This window comes from Staurois parvus, unplaced genomic scaffold (assembly GCF_062004578.1).
Source record: "Staurois parvus isolate SC_StPar_1 unplaced genomic scaffold, SC_StPar_1.0 ptg000018l, whole genome shotgun sequence".
In the NCBI taxonomy this organism is placed as follows: Eukaryota; Metazoa; Chordata; class Amphibia; order Anura; family Ranidae; genus Staurois; species Staurois parvus.
In genome coordinates this window covers 12,223,023-12,243,529 of record NW_028317814.1, presented here as the reverse complement: position 1 = coordinate 12,243,529, position 20,507 = coordinate 12,223,023, and positions in this window count along the sequence as shown.

Sequence of the window (20,507 nt, the reverse complement as noted above, 5' to 3'; positions counted from 1 at the left end):
CTGTCAGTATGACATGCAGATGAGTGCCGTCGATCTTAGAATCACTGCACACTTCACTCCTTTGGCCAGTCACGGGGCCAAAACCAGTGTTTGGAGCCACAGTGTGGCGGTGGAGGCAGCAGCAATGGGAGGCCATACAGCAACCTATGACAAAATGGAAACCAGCAGGAGCGTGAGGAGACCTGAAAGTGGCACATGGCAGAGTGGGAGCAATGGGAGGCGGTACAGGGACCCAGGTCACACTGTGGGCCCAGCAGCAGCGTGACCAGGCGGTACGGGGGCCCATGGCCGATATGGGGCTTGGTGGCACCTATGGAAGGCCTGTAATCTGCCAGCAACCTATGACAAAATGGACAACCGCAGGAGTGTGAGGAGATTTCAAAGTGGCACATGGCAGAGTGGAAGCAATGGGAGGCCGTACAGGGACCCAGGTCACACTGTGGGCTCAGCAGCAGCGTGACCAGGAGGTACGGGGGCCCATGGTCGATATGGGGCCTGGCGGCACCTATGGAAGGCCGCTAATCTGCCAGCAACCTATGACAAAATGGACAACCGCAGGAGTGTGAGGAGATTTCAAAGAGGTACATGGCAGAGTGGAAGCAATGGGAGGCCGTACAGGGACCCAGGTCACACTGTGGGACCAGCATCAGCGTGAACAGGCGGTACGGGGGCCCATGGCCGATTTGACCTCATTCATCCCATAGTCCTGCCGACTCACGAATAGCGTGGCCTCCTCAAAGGGCCTGAGCAAGCGCAGGTGTCACACATGAGCTGACAATGGCTGACATCTAAGTTACACAGGGAGTACCTTTATCCGCTTTTAACATCAGGAAATCTGTGATGGCCTTTAGCTGTTCGTAAAGGCGGTCTAACATATGTAGGGTTGAATTACACCTTGTTGCAACGTCACAGCATGAGGAGTCGGTACGGGGGCCCATGGCAGATTACATGTCTGGCAGCAGCAATGGGAGGCCCGTAATCTGCAAGCACCCTATGTCAAAAAATTTAACACACCAGCAGTGTGAAGAGACCTGAAAGTGGCACATGGCAGCAGAGTGTGGCGATGGAGACAGCAGCAATGGGAGGCCGTACAGGGACCCATGAGAGACTCTGGACTTGGCAGCAGCATGAGGAGGCGGTATATAGGGGCCCATGGCAGATTAGGGGCCTGGCAGCAGCTATGTGAGGCCCGTAATCTGCCTGCACCCTATGTCAAAAAATTAAACACACCAGCAGTGTGAAGAGACCTGAAAGTGGCACATGGCAGCAGAGTGTGGCGATGGAGACAGCAGCAATGGGAGGCCGTACAGGGACCCATGAGAGACTCTGGACTTGGCAGCAGCATGAGGAGGTGGTATATAGGGGCCCATGGCAGATTAGGGGCCTGGCAGCAGCTATGTGAGGCCCGTAATCTGCCTGCACCCTATGTCAAAAAATTAAACACACCAGCAGTGTGAAGAGACCTGAAAGTGGCACATGGCAGCAGAGTGTGGCGATGGAGACAGCAGCAATGGGAGGCCGTACAGGGACCCATGAGAGACTCTGGACTTGGCAGCAGCATGAGGAGGCGGTATATAGGGGCCCATGGCAGATTAGGGGCCTGGCAGCAGCTATGTGAGGCCCGTAATCTGCCTGCACCCTATGTCAAAAAATTAAACACACCAGCAGTGTGAAGAGACCTGAAAGTGGCACATGGCAGCAGAGTGTGGCGATGGAGACAGCAGCAATGGGAGGCCGTACAGGGACCCATGAGAGACTCTAGACTTGGCAGCAGCATGAGGAGGCGGTATATAGGGGCCCATGGCAGATTAGGGGCCTGGCAGCAGCTATGTGAGGCCCGTAATCTGCCTGCACCCTATGTCAAAAAATTAAACACACCAGCAGTGTGAAGAGACCTGAAAGTGGCACATGGCAGCAGAGTGTGGCGATGGAGACAGCAGCAATGGGAGGCCGTACAGGGACCCATGAGAGACTCTAGACTTGGCAGCAGCATGAGGAGGCGGTTTATAGGGGCCCATGGCAGATTAGGGGCCTGGCAGCAGCTATGTGAGGCCCGTAATCTGCCTGCACCCTATGTCAAAAAATTTAACACACCAGCAGTGTGAAGAGACCTGAAAGTGGCACATGGCAGCAGAGTGTGGCGATGGAGACAGCAGCAATGGGAGGCCGTACAGGGACCCATGAGAGACTCTGGACTTGGCAGCAGCATGAGGAGGCGGTATATAGGGGCCCATGGCAGATTAGGGGCCTGGCAGCAGCTATGTGAGGCCCGTAATCTGCCTGCACCCTATGTCAAAAAATTAAACACACCAGCAGTGTGAAGAGACCTGAAAGTGGCACATGGCAGCAGAGTGTGGCGATGGAGACAGCAGCAATGGGAGGCCGTACAGGGACCCATGAGAGACTCTGGACCTAGCAGCAGCATGAGGAGGCGGTATATAGGGGCCTATGGCAGATTAGGGGCCTGGCAGCAGCTATAGGAGGCCCGTAATCTGCCAGCACCCTATGTCAAAAAATTAAACACACCAGCAGTGTGAGGAGACCTGAAAGTGGCACATGTTTGAGGCATGATTCATGGCGGATTTAGTCAGTTGTGTCAGGAACTGGTGGTTTGAAATCCAGACTAATCCACGCCTGATTCATTTTCACAAACGTGAGTCTCTCCACACTTTGGGTGGACAGTCGTGTCCTCCGCGGAGTTACAATACCTCCTGCCGCACTAAACACGCGCTCCGATGCCACGCTACTGGCCGGGCATGACAGCCTTTCAAGGGCAAATTCAGCTAGTTGGGGCCAAAGGTCAAGTTTCGTTGCCCAGTAGTCAAGGGGATTGTCTACCTCGGTTGGCAGGGTGCTGTCCAAGTAGGCCCAAGCCTGTTGTTTGAGCTCCTGCTCCAGGTCCACCTGATGCTGCTGCTGCTGCTGCGGCTGGTTAGTAGTTTCCTCACTGCGCTGGTGAAGAAAGCTACTCATCATCGACTGCAGACTGAGGCAGCCGCTGCTGGTGGAGCTGCCACTGCTCCTACCACCCCACCCCTCCCCTGCTGCCATGCCAGCGGAACGCGAGCGCACAGGGCCCACAGTGTCTGAGGATGGACGTTGGCGCACAAAGGCAGAGACCAACTGACTACATAGGTGGTTTTTATAGTACGTAATTTTGGCCTCCCTCTCAGCAGGTGTGAAAAAGGCCACCATTTTGGACCGGTAGCGAGGGTCCAACAAGGTGGACAGCCAAAAGTCATCCCTCTGTCTGATGGTTATTATTCGGCTGTCGCTACGCAAGCAACCGAGCATGCTATGGGCCATTTGTGCCAAGGAATGCGAGGGACTCCCTGCCTCCATCTCCACAGCATACTGCCACGGTGCGTCTGGGTCCTCTGTCTCCTCCTCCTCCTCCTCTACCAGATGCTCCTGCTCCTCCACTCCTGTCCGCTGAGTGGAAAAACCACCCATTTCACTCAATAATTCCTGAGCACAAATGTCCTCCTCTACCTCCTCCTCTTCTTCCTGTCCTGCCCCCACAGGGGTCATGTGGCGTTGAGATCTGTGCGCCACGTCTACCGCACCCTGACCAGCCATTGTTAACAGCATTTGTTCCAGGACGTGCAACAGAGGAATGACGTCGTTCATCCCATAGTCCTGCCGACTCACGAATAGCGTGGCCTCCTCAAAGGGCCTGAGCAAGCGGCAGGTGTCACGCATGAGCTGCCAATGGCTGACATCTAAGTTACACAGGGGAGTACCTTTATCCGCTTGTAACATCAGGAAATCGGTGATGGCCTTTCGCTGCTCGTAAAGGCGGTCTAACATGTGTAGGGTTGAATTCCACCTTGTTGCAACGTCGCAGATCAGGCGATGCTGTGGAATTCCGTTCTGCCGCTGCAGCTCAATGAGGGTGTTCTTTGCGGTGTAGGAATGGCTGAAATGCATGCACAGTTTACGTGACATTTTAAGGATGTCTTGCAGTGGGATGGTGGATTTTAGGAACCGCTTGACAACCAGATTGAACACGTGAGCCATGCATGGCGCATGGCACAACCTTCCTTGACGCAGAGCAGACACCATGTTCTTTCCGTTGTCAGTCAACATGGTTCCGATTTTTAGTTTGCGCGGAGACAGCCATCTGTCGATTTCTCTGTTCATTACACTCAGCAGTTCCTCCCCTGTGTGACTACGTTCGCCAAGGCATACCAGGTGCAGCACAGCGTGACACCGTTGCGCCCTGCACATGTGATATGCCGGTCGGGTAATGGGACTTGGCACGGGGGTGGCGGCTGAGGACACGGCGGAAAAAGAGGTGGTAGAGGCGGACATGCTTGCTGGACCAAGGACGTGCAAACGTGGAGGCAAAAGCTTCGTGACCTGTCCAAGTTGCTGGTGCGGCTGTGCCGGCACCACGTTCACCCAGTGGGCCGTAAATGACATGTACTGTCCCTGACCGTAGTTACAGCTCCACACGTCGGCGCTGCCGTGCACTTTGGCAGAGACCGACATGCTCAAAGACTGGCCCACCATCTCTTCTACATGTGAATGCAGGGCTGGCACTGCCTTTTGGGCAAAGAAATGACGGCTTGGCACTCTCCACCGCGGCGCGGCACAAGCCATCATTTCTCGGAAAGGTGCTGAGTCCACCAGTTGGAAAGGGAGGGACTGCAGCACCAGCAACTTGGACAGGAGGACGTTCAGCTTTTGCACCGTCGGGTGCGTGCTCGCAAACTGTTGTCTCTTGGATACGGATTCCAAGAAAGACTGTTGACGGAATCCGAGAAGAGGAGTAGCAGGAGAAGGAGCATCTGAACGAGCGGAAGATGCCAACGAGCGACAACTCCCCTCAGCAGAGGTGTTGGAGCCTTGACTGGCTGATAGAGGGCGATTGACGACGTCGGGTGACGGAGCAAGTAACGGAGCGGGTGATGGAGCGGGGGCTGGGGCAGGCAGAACCGCCGTATGTTTATCACGGTTTTCCCAGGCCACCGAATGGTGACGCTGCATATGCTGACGCAACGCTGTAGTCCCAACATGGGCCCCCTGGCCACGCTTGCATTTCTGGCCACATAGTCGACATACGGCTACGTTTACTTCCTCGGGCGGCTTGAGGAAAAATTGCCACACCACCGAGTAGGAAACTTTGCCCCCGCTACTCTTCACTGGCTGACTGCTACTTCCTCCGTGCGCACCGGCACCACTACTGGCCGTGGTGGTAGGCTGCAGTGGAGCTGGTGCTCTACTCCGTGGACGTTTGGCTCCACTGACACTGATGCGACCCTGCTGCTGTCTCCTGGGCAACCCACCGACTGTTTTGCTCGCTGCCAAGCTGCCACCCTCTTCTCCTGATGATGCGGAAGAAATTGCCTGATGACGACGAGGCTGCCAAGTGCGATCAACCTCCTCATCATCAAGTAGGGTCTCCGCCTCACTACTAGCCCCCTCGGCTGCGTCTGGGTCAGGAGACAGACCTGTCTCTAGACCGGCTACCGAGCCACTCTCCTCGCCAGTACTTGTTCGCTTGGCTGCTGAAAAGGCCGATGTCTCCCCCCGTTCCTGACCGCCCTCTGTTAGCTCTTCCTCACTGTACAGTGGGGCTGAGCCCACAGCATGCGATACTTCGCTTGGTGAGGGAACAGCAAAGGACAGGGGCAGGTAGAGGACACGTGATTTCAGTGGGCTTGCTCCCGGGCCATGCCAACTAACGGTTGTGTCTGACGTACCCACCGACCGTTGGCTGTAGGTGTCAGAGGTGACCTGGGAAGAGGAAGACGACCGAGCCAACCAATCAATGACGGCAGGGTTGTCGGTGGAGACACGACCGCTGGATGACACCGGGAGCACTGGCCTCTGGCTGCGAATACTGCTGCCTCGACCCCTTCCTCTGCTGCCACGTCTGCTCGCTCCTAAAACATTGCCTCCTCTGCCACTCCTCTGCATGTTGTCTGACATACTATTTAATTCAACGATTAGGTGTCCCTGAGTAACAATTCTCTGGCACTCAGTAACAATTCTGTCTGTCCCTGAGTATGAATTCTGTGGCCCTGAGTAACAATTCTGTGTCTGTGCGAGTAACAATTCTGTGTCTGTGCGAGTAACAATTCTGTGTCTGTGCAAGTAACAATTTTGTGTCTGTGCGAGTAACAATTCTCTGGCACTCAGTAACAATTCTGTCTGTCCCTGAGTAACAATTCTCTGGCACTCAGTAACAATTCTGTCTGTCCCTGAGTAACAATTCTCTGGCACTCAGTAACAATTCTGTCTGTCCCTGAGTATGAATTCTGTGGCCCTGAGTAACAATTCTGTGTCTGTGCGAGTAACAATTCTGTGTCTGTGCAAGTAACAATTTTGTGTCTGTGCGAGTAACAATTCTCTGGCACTCAGTAACAATTCTGTCTGTCCCTGAGTAACAATTCTCTGGCACTCAGTAACAATTCTGTCTGTCCCTAAGTAACAATTCTCTGGCACTCAGTAACAATTCTGTCTGTCCCTGAGTATGAATTCTGTGGCCCTGAGTAACAATTCTGTGTCTGTGCGAGTAACAATTCTGTGTCTGTGCAAGTAACAATTTTGTGTCTGTGCGAGTAACAATTCTCTGGCACTCAGTAACAATTCTGTCTGTCCCTGAGTAACAATTCTCTGGCACTCAGTAACAATTCTGTCTGTCCCTGAGTAACAATTCTCTGGCACTCAGTAACAATTCTGTCTGTCCCTGAGTATGAATTCTGTGGCCCTGAGTAACAATTCTGTGTCTGTGCGAGTAACAATTCTGTGTCTGTGCAAGTAACAATTTTGTGTCTGTGCGAGTAACAATTCTCTGGCACTCAGTAACAATTCTGTCTGTCCCTGAGTAACAATTCTCTGGCACTCAGTAACAATTCTGTCTGTCCCTGAGTAACAATTCTCTGGCACTCAGTAACAATTCTGTCTGTCCCTGAGTAACAATTCTCTGGCACTCAGTAACAATTCTGTGTCTGTGCGAGTAACAATTCTGTGTCTGTGCAAGTAACAATTTTGTGTCTGTGCGAGTAACAATTCTCTGGCACTCAGTAACAATTCTGTCTGTCCCTGAGTAACAATTCTCTGGCACTCAGTAACAATTCTGTCTGTCCCTGAGTAACAATTCTCTGGCACTCAGTAACAATTCTGTCTGTCCCTGAGTATGAATTCTGTGGCCCTGAGTAATAATTCTGTGTCTGTGCGAGTAACAATTCTGTGTCTGTGCAAGTAACAATTTTGTGTCTGTGCGAGTAACAATTCTCTGGCACTCAGTAACAATTCTGTCTGTCCCTGAGTAACAATTCTCTGGCACTCAGTAACAATTCTGTCTGTCCCTGAGTAACAATTCTCTGGCACTCAGTAACAATTCTGTCTGTCCCTGAGTATGAATTCTGTGGCCCTGAGTAACAATTCTGTGTCTGTGCGAGTAACAATTCTGTGTCTGTGCAAGTAACAATTTTGTGTCTGTGCGAGTAACAATTCTCTGGCACTCAGTAACAATTCTGTCTGTCCCTGAGTAACAATTCTCTGGCACTCAGTAACAATTCTGTCTGTCCCTGAGTAACAATTCTCTGGCACTCAGTAACAATTCTGTCTGTCCCTGAGTAACAATTCTCTGGCACTCAGTAACAATTCTGTCTGTCCCTGAGTATGAATTCTGTGGCCCTGAGTAACAATTCTGTCTGTGCGAGTAACAATTCTGTGTCTGTGCAATAACAATTTTGTGTCTGTGCGAGTAACAATTCTCTGGCACTCAGTAACAATTCTGTCTGTCCCTGAGTAACAATTCTCTGGCACTCAGTAACAATTCTGTCTGTCCCTGAGTAACAATTCTCTGGCACTCAGTAACAATTCTGTCTGTCCCTGAGTAAGAATTCTCTGGCACTCAGTAACAATTCTGTCTGTCCCTGAGTAACAATTCTGTCTGTCCCTGAGAATGAATTCTGTGGCCCTGAGTAAGAATTCTCTGGCACTCAGTAACAATTCTGTCTGTCCCTGAGTAACAATTCTCTGGCACTCAGTAACAATTCTGTCTGTCCCTGAGTAACAATTCTCTGGCACTCAGTAACAATTCTGTCTGTCCCTGAGTAACAATTCTCTGGCACTCAGTAACAATTCTGTCTGTCCCTGAGTATGAATTCTGTGGCCCTGAGTAACAATTCTGTCTGTGCGAGTAACAATTCTGTGTCTGTGCAATAACAATTTTGTGTCTGTGCGAGTAACAATTCTCTGGCACTCAGTAACAATTCTGTCTGTCCCTGAGTAACAATTCTCTGGCACTCAGTAACAATTCTGTCTGTCCCTGAGTAACAATTCTCTGGCACTCAGTAACAATTCTGTCTGTCCCTGAGTAACAATTCTCTGGCACTCAGTAACAATTCTGTCTGTCCCTGAGTAACAATTCTCTGGCACTCAGTAACAATTCTGTCTGTCCCTGAGTAACAATTCTGTCTGTCCCTGAGAATGAATTCTGTGGCCCTGAGTAAGAATTCTCTGGCACTCAGTAACAATTCTGTCTGTCCCTGAGTAACAATTCTCTGGCACTCAGTAACAATTCTGTCTGTCCCTGAGTAAAAATTCTGTGGCCCTAATAACGTTTCTGTGGCCCTAAGTAACAATTCTCTGGCACTGAGTGAAAATTCTGTCTGTCCCTGAGTATGAATTCTGTGGCCCTAACTAGCGTTTCTTTGTCCCTAAATAACGATTCTGTGGCCCTCATTAACAAGACTGTGTCCCTGAGTAATGGTTCTCTGTCCCTAAGTAACTTCTCTCTGTCCCCAATTCTCGTTTCTGTGGCCCTAACTCTGTCCCTGTCCCTAGTACAGAGCGGTCTGCCTCTGTTCAATGACTGCAGGCAAATGAAGATTTCCAAAATGGCCGCTATATATACCTCGACCATTACACAGTGCTGGCTGGCTGGCTGCTGATTGGCTGATGCGATCACATGTCGTTGAGGAATGCATTATGGGGCAGCGCGCCTTGTCTGCGCGCCTTCCCCGACATCCCCGCTCCGTCGTCGCACATGTCAGCCGCCATTTTCGGAAAAATTTCGATTCGCGCGTCCGAATTAGGCTGTTTTTCGGATTCGGCACGAATCGAAATTTTTCCGATATTCGACTCGAATTCCACTTCGGATACTTCGATTCGCTCATCTCTAGTCACTTTAGATCAGTGGTTGTCAACGTATGAGATAAAGGGGGCATCAAATGTGGCCCCTGACATCACCAAAGGACCGCACATACTGTTCAATATATGTAATGCTTGAGTGGACTGTCGGAGACTTCAGACTTTAATAGATGAAAATGAGGGCTAGAGAGTGTAGACGTGCCACATTTTGGGCTGGGGGTGTGCTTTTGAAGACAATAGAAAACAGGGAACACGTTACATGAAACTAGTAAACATCAATTCTATTGCCCCAATCGATGTTTCCACTATAGACCACTAAGGTCTGAGGGCCACACATCATATATGAAAGGGCCACATGCCTACAGTCAATAAAGTGGTACTTTAGCTAAAATAATAAAAATGGGCAAACAGGCAGGAAGTTTAATGCAGAAAAGACATGCTTTGTCTCTTCTGCACTGAAGTTACTTACCTGCTGATGATTTTTAGGTGACAGGTTCTCAGTCTAAAAGATGTCTCCTCTGTACTTCACTGAGTGTACTGCAATGCAAATCGCACTGCAATACATTCCTTCCCGACTCTGCTAGCCAACGAAAGTGACAAGTGACCTGGAAAAGATGTCATACACATAGTTTTCTGGGTCACAGCAAGAAGGGGAGGAGAGTGGACGTGTGTCCACTCTCCTCCCTCCCCTCCACCACATAAAATACCCCTCAAAATAATTATGAGGCCACTCCCATATACACTATATTGTCAAAAGTATTGTTCGGCCTGCCTTTACACGCACATGAACTTTAATGGCATCCCAGTCTTAGTCCATAGGGTTCAATATTTAGTTGGCCCCGACCTTTACAGCTTCAACTCTTCTGCTGTCCACGAGATTTAGGAGGGTGTCTATGGGAATGTTTGACCATTCTGCCAGAAGCACATTTGTTAGATCAGGCACTGATGTCGAACGAGAAGGCCTGGCTCACAGTCTCCGCTCTAATTCATCCCAAAGGTCAAGACTCTGTGCAGGCCAGTCAATACCTTCCACCCCAAACTCACTCATCCATGTCTTTATGGACCTTGCTTTGTGCACTGGTGCGCAGTCATGTTGGAACAGGAAGGGGTCATCCACAAACTGTTCCCACAAAGTTGGGAGCAGGAAATTGTCCAAAATGTCTTGGTATGCTGACGCCTTAAGAGTTACCTTCACTGGAATTAAGGGGCCAAGCCAAACCCGTGAAAAACAACCTCACACCATAATCCCCCCTCCACCAAACTTTACACTTGGCACAATGCAGTTTGCCAAATACCAGTCTCATGGCAACCGCCAAACCCATCGGATTGCCAGACAGAGAAGCGTGATTGGTCACTCCAGAGAACACATCTTCACTTCTCTAGAGTTCAGTGGCGGCATGCTTTACACCACTGTATCCGATGCTTTGCATTGCGCTTAGTGATGTAAAGCTTGGATGCAGCTGCTCAGCCATGGAAACCCATTCCATGAAGCTCTCTACACACTGTTGTTGAACTAATATGAAGGCAGCCTTTAGCTATTGACTCTGCAGACAGTTGGTGACTTTGCGCACTGTGCGCTTCAGCATGCACTGACCCCGCTCTGTGATTTTACATGGCTTAATTGCTGTTGTTACCACTTTGTTACAATACCACTAACAGTTGACCGTGGAATATTTAGTAGCAAGGAAATGTCACGGATGGACTTATTGCACGGGTGGCAACCTATCACGGTACCACACTTGAATTCACTGAGTTCCTGAGAGCGACCCATTCTTTCACAAATGTTTGTAGAAGCAGTCTGCATGCCTAGGTGCTTGATTTTATACACCTATGGCCATGGAAATGATTGGAACAGCTAAATCCAATGATTTGGAGGGGTGTCTCAATACTTTTGGCAATATAGTGTGTATGGAGGGAGGGGTGTAGAGGTGAACAGAGGAAGGGAGTGGCTGCAGAGGTGAGCAATGGAGGTGATATGGGGGGTGCAGTGGTGACCAGTGGATGGAGGGTGGTACAGAAATGACCAATAGAGGAAGGATGCAGAGGTGACCAGTGGATAGAAGAGGGGGGGGGTTGCAGAGATGACCAACGTATGAAGGTAAGGGATGCAGAGATTGCTGGTGAATGGAGGTGGGGGTAGAGGTGACCAATGGATGGAAAAGGGGTGCAAAGGTAAGCAGAGAAGGAAGGAGGTACAGCAGTGACCAGCGGATGGAGAGGGTGCAGAGATGACCAGTGGATGGAGGGGGTGCAGAGGTGACCAGTAGATGATGGGAGGTGGGTAAAGAGGTGACCAGTGGATTAAGGAAAGAGGTGGAGAGGTAACCAGAGGATGGAGGTGGGGGAAGAATTGACCAGCAGGTGGAGGGGGTGCAGAGGTGATCAGTGGATGAAAGGAGGTCGGGGCAGTGTAGGATCGTCTTTAAATTTTAAGTCAATGTAGAACTCTCCATTTTTTTTCTGTGGTCAGCGTAATTGCTCCATTACATTGGTGGTTAATGTAAATGTTCCATTATATTGGTGGTCATTGTAATGCTCAGATTACATTGGTGGTCGGGGTAGAAAGCCCTCATACTGACCACCAATGTAAAGGGGGATCTGAAGATTTTACACTTTGAAAAAAAAACTAATTTGCTCATGTTCGCCAGGGCAATCTTCTTCCTACTGACCACCAAAGTCAGGGCATTCTTCTTCCACCAGACAATGATGCCAGATATTCAGCCTCCCACTAACCACAAGTATTTGTTTCTAACCACTGAAGCTAAGGCATTTTCCCCTACTGACCACTGCTGCTGAGGCTTCTTCCTTCCACTGATGCTGGGGTATTTGTTCTGCCATTGACCAGAAATGTAAGTACATTCTCCAGCACTGCTATGTACATTGCATAGTCCTGACCGCTATGCTCTATATACGGTTTAGAGCAGTGGTTCTCAACCTTCCTAATGCCGTGACCCTTTAATACAGTTCCTCATGTTGTGTTGACCCCCAACCATAAAATTATTTATCCAGTAATTATAATTCATGAGTGTCGTTTTACCTCCAATACTGCTGCTTTCAACACAGCAGCTGCTTTCTACACAGTAGCTGCTCTTTACACATCGGAAATATGTGTTTTCTGATGGTCTTAGGGGACCCCTGTGAAAGGGTCGTTTGACCCCCAAAGGGGGCGCGACCCACAGGTTGAGAACCACTGGTTTAGAGCGTCACATAGACCTGATATGCTATGTTATGTTTTACATACAGTAATTATGCATAAAGTGTTTATTTTCTCAAAAGTTGCTCATTGCTGTGTAGTTTGTAACTATTTTAAACCAATACTAAAGGATACTTTTTTTGCTTTAAAATAAAAAAAGATGTTATACTTCCCTGCTCTGTAGAAGGATATTCTGTGATATTGCACAGAGCGGCTCCTTAACTCCTCTTTTGGGGTCCCCTGCCAGTGCTGTCTGCTCCCCTTTCCTCTGGGTGCCCCTTCAGTAAGCCGTGTGCTAAGGGGGCACCCGTGCAGCAGCGGTTCCGAGCAAGGCTGTATGCATCCATAGACACACACATCACTGGTAAGCCACATCTGTGCTCCCTCCTCAGAAGTTTGATGACAGCAGTAGGAGCCTTTGAACCCAGGAAGTGGAGGGGCAGTGCTGCAGCCAAGACAGCACGGGATTGGTGAGATGAGCCAGCTAGATGTTTAGGGACAGGGGGGCTAGGACAGGTATTGCAGTACTTTTTTAACTTTAATGGTAAAAAAGGTTTTGCGTTTAGAAGCACTTTAATGAAATTCTTCTTCAAGGTAGGCTCAGACAAAGTGTTAGCTATCTGTCTATATTCTGTTTCATTTCAGTAAAATATTCCTTTAAGTTAAAGTGGAACTACACTGCATTTGAGCACCACAAACCAAGATCGCTATTTAATTCATTTTTATTATGCAAAGCAAACTCCCCCATCAAGCCATGTCTCCATGGTTTATTGTCCTTTTATAAATCACTTTGAAAAACAACTCCCTAGCGTTTCTGGCTGCTGCCATCTTGAGTAAGGGCAGATGATTCATGTAACATTCACTTCCTGGAATTTATCTGCCCTTAGCTCAGGGATACAGGCAGGAAGGTGTGCTTAGCTGAGAAAACCCCTCCTCCCCTCCCGAAGACTCCTGGGATGTATGACCTCATTTGCTGGCAGCAAAAAAATTAAAATAATCAATGTTGAGAAAGTGGAGTTCCACTTTAAGCAAGGTGGGTGGGGTGAGGGAAAGTAAGTAAACATGTCGCTTTTCATAAATTACACTACATGGCCCCCATCCTTTATTTTCCATACATGAGCATCCATTACCTGTGATTGTGCAAACCAGGACATCCTGGTATATGTTGGGCAGCACAGTGGCTAAAATGTTAGCACTTCCACCTGGCAGTACAGGGTCGTTGGTTCAAATCCAAACCACAGCACCACTTGCCTGGAGTTTGCATGTTCTCCCTGTGCCTGCTTGGGTTTCCTCCGGGTACTCCGGTTTCCTCCCACACTCCAAAGACATGCTGGTAGGTTAATTGGCTCCTGACTAAATTGTCCCTAGTATGTGTATGTATGAATGTGAGTTAGGGACCTTAGATTGTACGCCCCTTGAGGGTTAGCGACTGATGTGAATGTACAATATATATGTAAAGCGCTGTGTAAATTGATGGCACTATATAAATACCTGGAATAAATAAATATGTGGAGATTATATTATTATTATTATACAGGATTTATATAGCGCCAACAGTTTGCTCAGCGCTTTACAATATAACGGGAGACAATACAGCAACAATAAATAAAGAAAAATAGTGAAGCGCTTACATTACATAAAAATTAATATAAAATAAAAAGTGCCTTCAAAAATTATAATAAATATAATAATATGTGACAACTCTATATAATATACGCTAATATCTCCCTCTAGTGGAGGAAGAAAAATGGTGCAACCAAACTTATTAAATTGGTGAATTAACACACACTGTGAAAGATACTATTTTGCAGGGCATATAATCAAAAGGACTCCACAAATCAAATTAAGAGTGAATATACAAGTGAATAAAAACTCATATAATATATCAATTAACCACTAAAATATCGTGCCTAATTTACACACATTATATATACATCATAGGTGATAAAATGTCCATGCATGTGACTCTGTGCTTTTAAAACCACTCGTGTTCTCCACTTCTAGGTGTAAAATGAATCCTCCAAATGGCAGCAATGCCTGCTCACCTCCCCTCCTTGACCCTCACAGGGCCGCAGAGCTGTTTCCACCTCAGTGGTATATCCCTCCTGGCAAACTCCTTATTCCTTCTCCTCTCTTAGTTCTCCACTCCAAACTCTTGCACAGGCTCTACAGTCCATTGGTCCGCCACTCATGCTGGTAGGTTAATTGGTTCCTGTCTAAATTGGCCCTAGTGTGTGTATGTATGAATGTGAGTTAGGGACCTTAGATTGTACGCCCCTTGAGGGTTAGCGACTGATGTGAATGTACAATATATATGTAAAGTGCTGTGTAAATTGATAGTGCTGTATAAGTACCTGAAATAAATAAATATGTGGAGATTATATTATTATTATTATATAGCCAACAGTTTGCTCAGCGCTTTACAATATAACGGGAGACAATACAGCAACAATACAGTTCAATACAAGAGGGTTAGGGGGGCCCTGCTCCTTGGAGCTTACATTCTAAGATATCGTCTGAATCAAGGAGCACTACAAGCCCCAGCAGAGCCAGAATTTCCCACTAAGTGCTTTAGAGTCCAAGTCTAAGAGTCCGCTGAAGTCGGTGAGTGAGTGGGATCATTGGTGGGGAGCACAGCATGTGAATTTGCCACTAATTGTATGGAGAACAGCACACTGGCACTGATATTAATGTACTTTTGATATGATGGACTTTTTATAGTGATATTTGTTTACACGTTGTGTTGCACTTATGCGTTTGAATATCCAATAAGGCAACGCTTATCTACCCGTATTTGTACAAGTTTACTGCTGGCTGAAGGTCAGAAGTAAAGAATCACCAACCCAAGACAAGAATGCGGATCAGGTGCTGTCATTTTTTCTACCTCTCTGCTTATTTCAGGCCAGTGGCTCAGTATTGACACCATCTGGAGTCCTTGAGAAGTCACCTATTCCTGAGATTTCTTTCACTTTCATTTTGCTCTGTTTAGTATGGCGTCTGCTGCTATGAGAGAAGAACTGACTTGTGGTATCTGTCTGGAAATTTACATGGATCCCGTATCATTGAGATGTGGTCACTACTTCTGCCATGACTGCATAGTGAAGGCACTAGACACCCAGGAAGGGGGTAGATCTTATACCTGTCCTGAATGCAGAGGAAAGTACCCAAAGAGGACTTGTCTGAAGAAGAACAGGAAGCTACGTAATATAGTGGAATACTTCAGATCAATGCAGAGAGAACAGGAGAAAACCGGGGTATCATGTATGTATTCTATTTCATTTTCTGTTCCCGTGTTTGTATCCTTAAGTCTGTTGGTATGAGATCACATGGAAGTCTTTATTGTCTTTTGTGCTCAGGGAGTGTTTCTCCAGCTTTAGCAACCCCACAACCACTTTAAGCAGGGCTCTCATTCTGAACCCTGGTCTCAGATAAGTAGATTCTAGTATTGGAATCTTAGTCTTGTGTTCCAGTATAGAGGCTCCGAGGCAGAGGATGATGTGAATATAATGCGGAGTAAGTAGTAGAGTTTAGACTAGGATCCAAACACACCAGAGTTCATCCCTATTTAGCACTACCTTGCTGTGCAATAAAATTGTTAAATGTCCCCCACAATGTATGAAGAGGACATGCCAGGCTGGTGATTTAGGAGCTCACTGGCCAATTTAAATAGCTTCTTGTTGTTTCTTAGATTGTATTTCTGGCATACCACACCTTGTTCGCAACTCACCTGCATCTATCCATGAATTCTCTGTTTCCTGTCCACAACTTGTTCATCTCTACACAACCCTTCTCCATACACCCTCTGCTCCCTGACCACACGTAATCTACCAATGCCCAACACCTCTCCATGAACCCCTGCTACCAATTCTGTTCTGTATATATTTGTCATAAGGGTATTCTGCCTGTGTTTCCATTTTTGCCCTCCACTCTCCTTCTGTAATCTCAATCAGTGCTCTGCTACCTGTCCCCACCTCGCTCACCTCTTCTCAACATCTCCCTATGAACCCTCTCCAACTTGTTCCCACCTCTCACCTCTCCCACCCGCTTTCTTCCTGCCCACACTTCATTCACCTCTCCCTGTTTCCTCTCCATGAACCCTCTGCCTGCCCACACCTTACTTACCTCTGCCTGACACCTCTTCATGAACCCTCTGCTTGCCATCTACACCTCACTCACATCTCTTTGTTTCCTTTCTATGAACCCTTTGCTGCTTGTCCACACCTCCCAATACTAGCTATTTTATGCCTTGTCCACATCTCACTTGCATTTCTCCATAAACCCTCTGCTGCCTGACCACAACTGACCCACTTCTCCCTAACACCTCTCCATGAACCCCTGCTGCCTGACTACACCTTATTAATTTCCTATATGTCCTATATTTTTTACTTTAAGAGCATTCTGCTCATGTTTCCATTTTTGCCATCCACTCTCCTTCTCTAATCTCAATCTATTGCTTGCCCACTTCTCGTTCACATTTCTCAGGAGCCCTCTTCCTACCTGCCCACACCTTGCTTACCTCAACCTGACACCTCTTCATGAACTCTTATTTTTGTGTCCACACATCACTCACCTCACTCATCTCTACCTGTCTGTTCTCTGTGAACATTCCGCTGCCTGCCTACAACTTACTCTCCTCTTCCCGACACCTCTTTGTGAACCCTCTGATTCGTGTCCCCACGTCACTCACCTCTCCGTTTCTATTCCAGGAATCCTTTGTTGCCCAACCACACCTTGCTTACCTCTGTCCTACACCTTTCCATGAACCCTTTACTACCTTACTACACATCACTCCTCTATTTCTGATACAGAACTTCTCCATGAAACCTGTGCTGGCTGTCCACACCTAAATCACATTGACCAACACCATTTCATGAACCCTTTGTTGCCTGACCACACCTCACTCACTATTTCCAGGTAACTCCTCATAAACCTTCAATGACCCCATATAACTCACCTTGTCATCTTTCCTACTTGTACAATATTCCTTTGGCCACCTAATCTTCACCTTTTGATCACTTTCGTCCCATGTAATTCTCAGAATATTTTTCACATTTCCCTTGTGTTTCCAGTTACCATTTCCAGTCTGATGAGTGAATTCGTTCAGTTGGCCATAGGGCTGCCTATCAGATTTGTCAGAGAGGCAGCCAAATGGACAACTAAGGCAACTTGCACAGCAGACTGACAATGCCACTGTCAATTGGAAGATAGTGGCTTAGCACTATCAGTCTGCAACCTTCAGGTTGCTAGGGCTTGGTTTGCTTTGATATGATTGAAGACTGTTTTGTATTTAAGTTAAATCAAGAGCCTTCCCCGACAGATTCAAGGCAATGCTTGGAGCATAAAGCTAACACTTTGTTGTAGGTTTTTTGTTTTTTCTGACTGCACTTATTAATTTTTGATTGAAGTGGGTAAGTTTTTGTCAGCTCTCTCTATGTCTGCCCCATGTCTTTATTGCTTATACACTTTATTGATTGAATAAAGTATGCTTTATTTTTAGCGTATGTACTTTACAGTGTTTGGATGTCTTCTTTCCATTCTCCAGTCCCCTTTACAGGCTTGGGTTCACCCGGTAGCCACAACTCCTACCACTGAAACCAGCACAGGTACACTTTCCTCAATGGGAACCAGAACCTTTACTGGCCTAGAACGTTGCAAGCTTATCCAGCAGCAGTTGGTGTTATTGCTACATGCACACAAGTGTCAACGACAGCAGAAAGGCAGTGGTGTCATGCATGTATGCAGTCTTCCCCATTGTCTTACCATGAAGAATGTTCTGAATCACATGCCACATTGTAAAGCTGGGAGAACCTGCCAGGGTAAGCTGTTATCAAATGTACCAAGTTGTTAAAATAACCTTTACTGCTGCTCCGTATTCACTGTACCATGTTCCCAACTAGAGATGAGCGAATTATTCAAAAATTCGATTCGGCTGATTCGGCGAATTTCAGGAAGAAATTCGATTCGATGCGAATTTATTCGCTACGAAGTTAACTTATAAAAAGGGTTTCTAGGCTTCAGAGAGCCTTTAAATTAGTGCAGAACACTGTACCTTTAATTTAAATGCCCTTGGAGATGAGGAAGGAGAAGGAGAAGGAGAAGGAGAAGGATGAGAAGAAGGAGAAGGAGAAGGATGAGAAGAAGGAGAAGGAGAAGGATGAGAAGAAGGAGAAGGATGAGAAGAAGGAGAAGGAGAAGGAGAAGGATGAGAAGAAGGAGAAGGAGAAGGATGAGAAGATGGAGAAGGAGAAGGATGAGAAGAACGAGAAGGATGAGAAGAAGGAGAAGGATGAGATGAAGGAGAAGGATGAGAAGAAGGAGAAGGATGAGAAGAAGGAGAAGGATGAGAAGAAGGAGAAGGATGAGAAGAAGGATGAGAAGGAGAAGGATGAGAAGAAGGATGAGAAGAAGGAGAAGGATGAGAAGAAGGAGAAGGAGAAGGATGAGAAGAAGGAGAAGGATGAGAAGAAGGAGAAGGATGAGAAGAAGGATGAGAAGAAGGATGAGAAGAAGGAGAAGGATGAGAAGAAGGACAGTTCTGTGACAGTTTCTGTCTATTTCTAACAGTTCTGTGACATTCACTCCATACAGCGGTTTCAACCGCTGTATGGAGGGAATGTCACAGAACTGTCAGAAATAGCCTATTTCTGACAGTTCTGGGACATTCACTCCATACAGCGGTTGAAACATTGTATCTATTTGTTTCCATAAATGAATCCATTTATGGAAACAAATAGATACAATGTTTCAACCGCTGTATGGAGTGAATGTCCCAGAACTGTCAGAAATAGCCTATTTCTGACAGTTCTGGGACATTCACTCCATACAGCGGTTGAAACATTGTATCTATTTGTTTCCATAAATGACATTCTGCAGATACACTTAGAGGAGCTCTGCAGATACACTTTTTGCCGGCTTGGAATTATTCTTATTTTCATCCTACTTCTTCTTCTTCTTCTTCATCCTCATCCTCTTCTTCTTCTGAGGATGAGGATGAAGAAGAAGAAGAAGTAGGATGAAAATAAGATTAATTCCAAGCCGGCAAAAAGTGTATCTGCAGAGCTCCTCTAAGTGTATCTGCAGAATAGAGGAGCTCTGCAGATACACTTTTTGCCGGCTTGGAATTATTCTTATTTTCATCCTACTTCTTCTTCTTCTTCTTCTTCTTCATCCTCATCCTCATCCTCTTCTTCTTCTTCTTCTGAGGATGAGGATGAAGAAGAAGAAGAAGAAGAAGTAGGATGAAAATAAGAATAATTCCAAGCCGGCAAAAAGTGTATCTGCAGAGCTCCTCTAAGTGTATCTGCAGAATAGAGGAGCTCTGCAGATACACTTTTTGCCGGCTTGGAATTATTCTTATTTTCATCCTACTTCTTCTTCTTCTTCATCCTCATCCTCAGAAGAAGAAGAAGAGGATGAGGATGAGGATGAAGAGGAAGAAGAAGAAGTAGGATGAAAATAAGAAGAATTCCAAGCCGGCAAAAAGTGTATCTGCAGAGCTCCTCTATTCTGCAGATATACTTAGAAGAGCTCTGCAGATACACTTTTTGCCGGCTTGGAATTATTCTTATTTTCATCCTACTTCTTCTTCTTCTTCTTCTTCATCCTCATCCTCATCCTCTTCTTCTTCTTCTGAGGATGAGGATGAAGAAGAAGAAGAAGAAGAAGTAGGATGAAAATAAGATTAATTCCAAGCCGGCAAAAAGTGTATCTGCAGAGCTCCTCTAAGTGTATCTGCAGAATAGAGGAGCTCTGCAGATACACTTTTTGCCGGCTTGGAATTATTCTTATTTTCATCCTACTTCTTCTTCTTCTTCATCCTCATCCTCAGAAGAAGAAGAAGAGGATGAGGATGAAGAGGAAGAAGAAGAAGAAGAAGAAGTAGGATGAAAATAAGAATAATTCCAAGCCGGCAAAAAGTGTATCTGCAGAGCTCCTCTATTCTGCAGATACACTTAGAGGAGCTCTGCAGATACACTTTTTGCCGGCTTGGAATTATTCTTATTTTCATCCTACTTCTTCTTCTTCTTCTTCATCCTCATCCTCATCCTCTTCTTCTTCTTCTGAGGATGAGGATGAAGAAGAAGAAGAAGAAGAAGAAGAAGAAGAAGAAGAAGAAGTAGGATGAAAATAAGAATTCCAAACCGGCAAAAAGTGTATCTGCAGAGTTCCTCTATTTCTGACAGTTCTCTGACAGCTCCTTCAC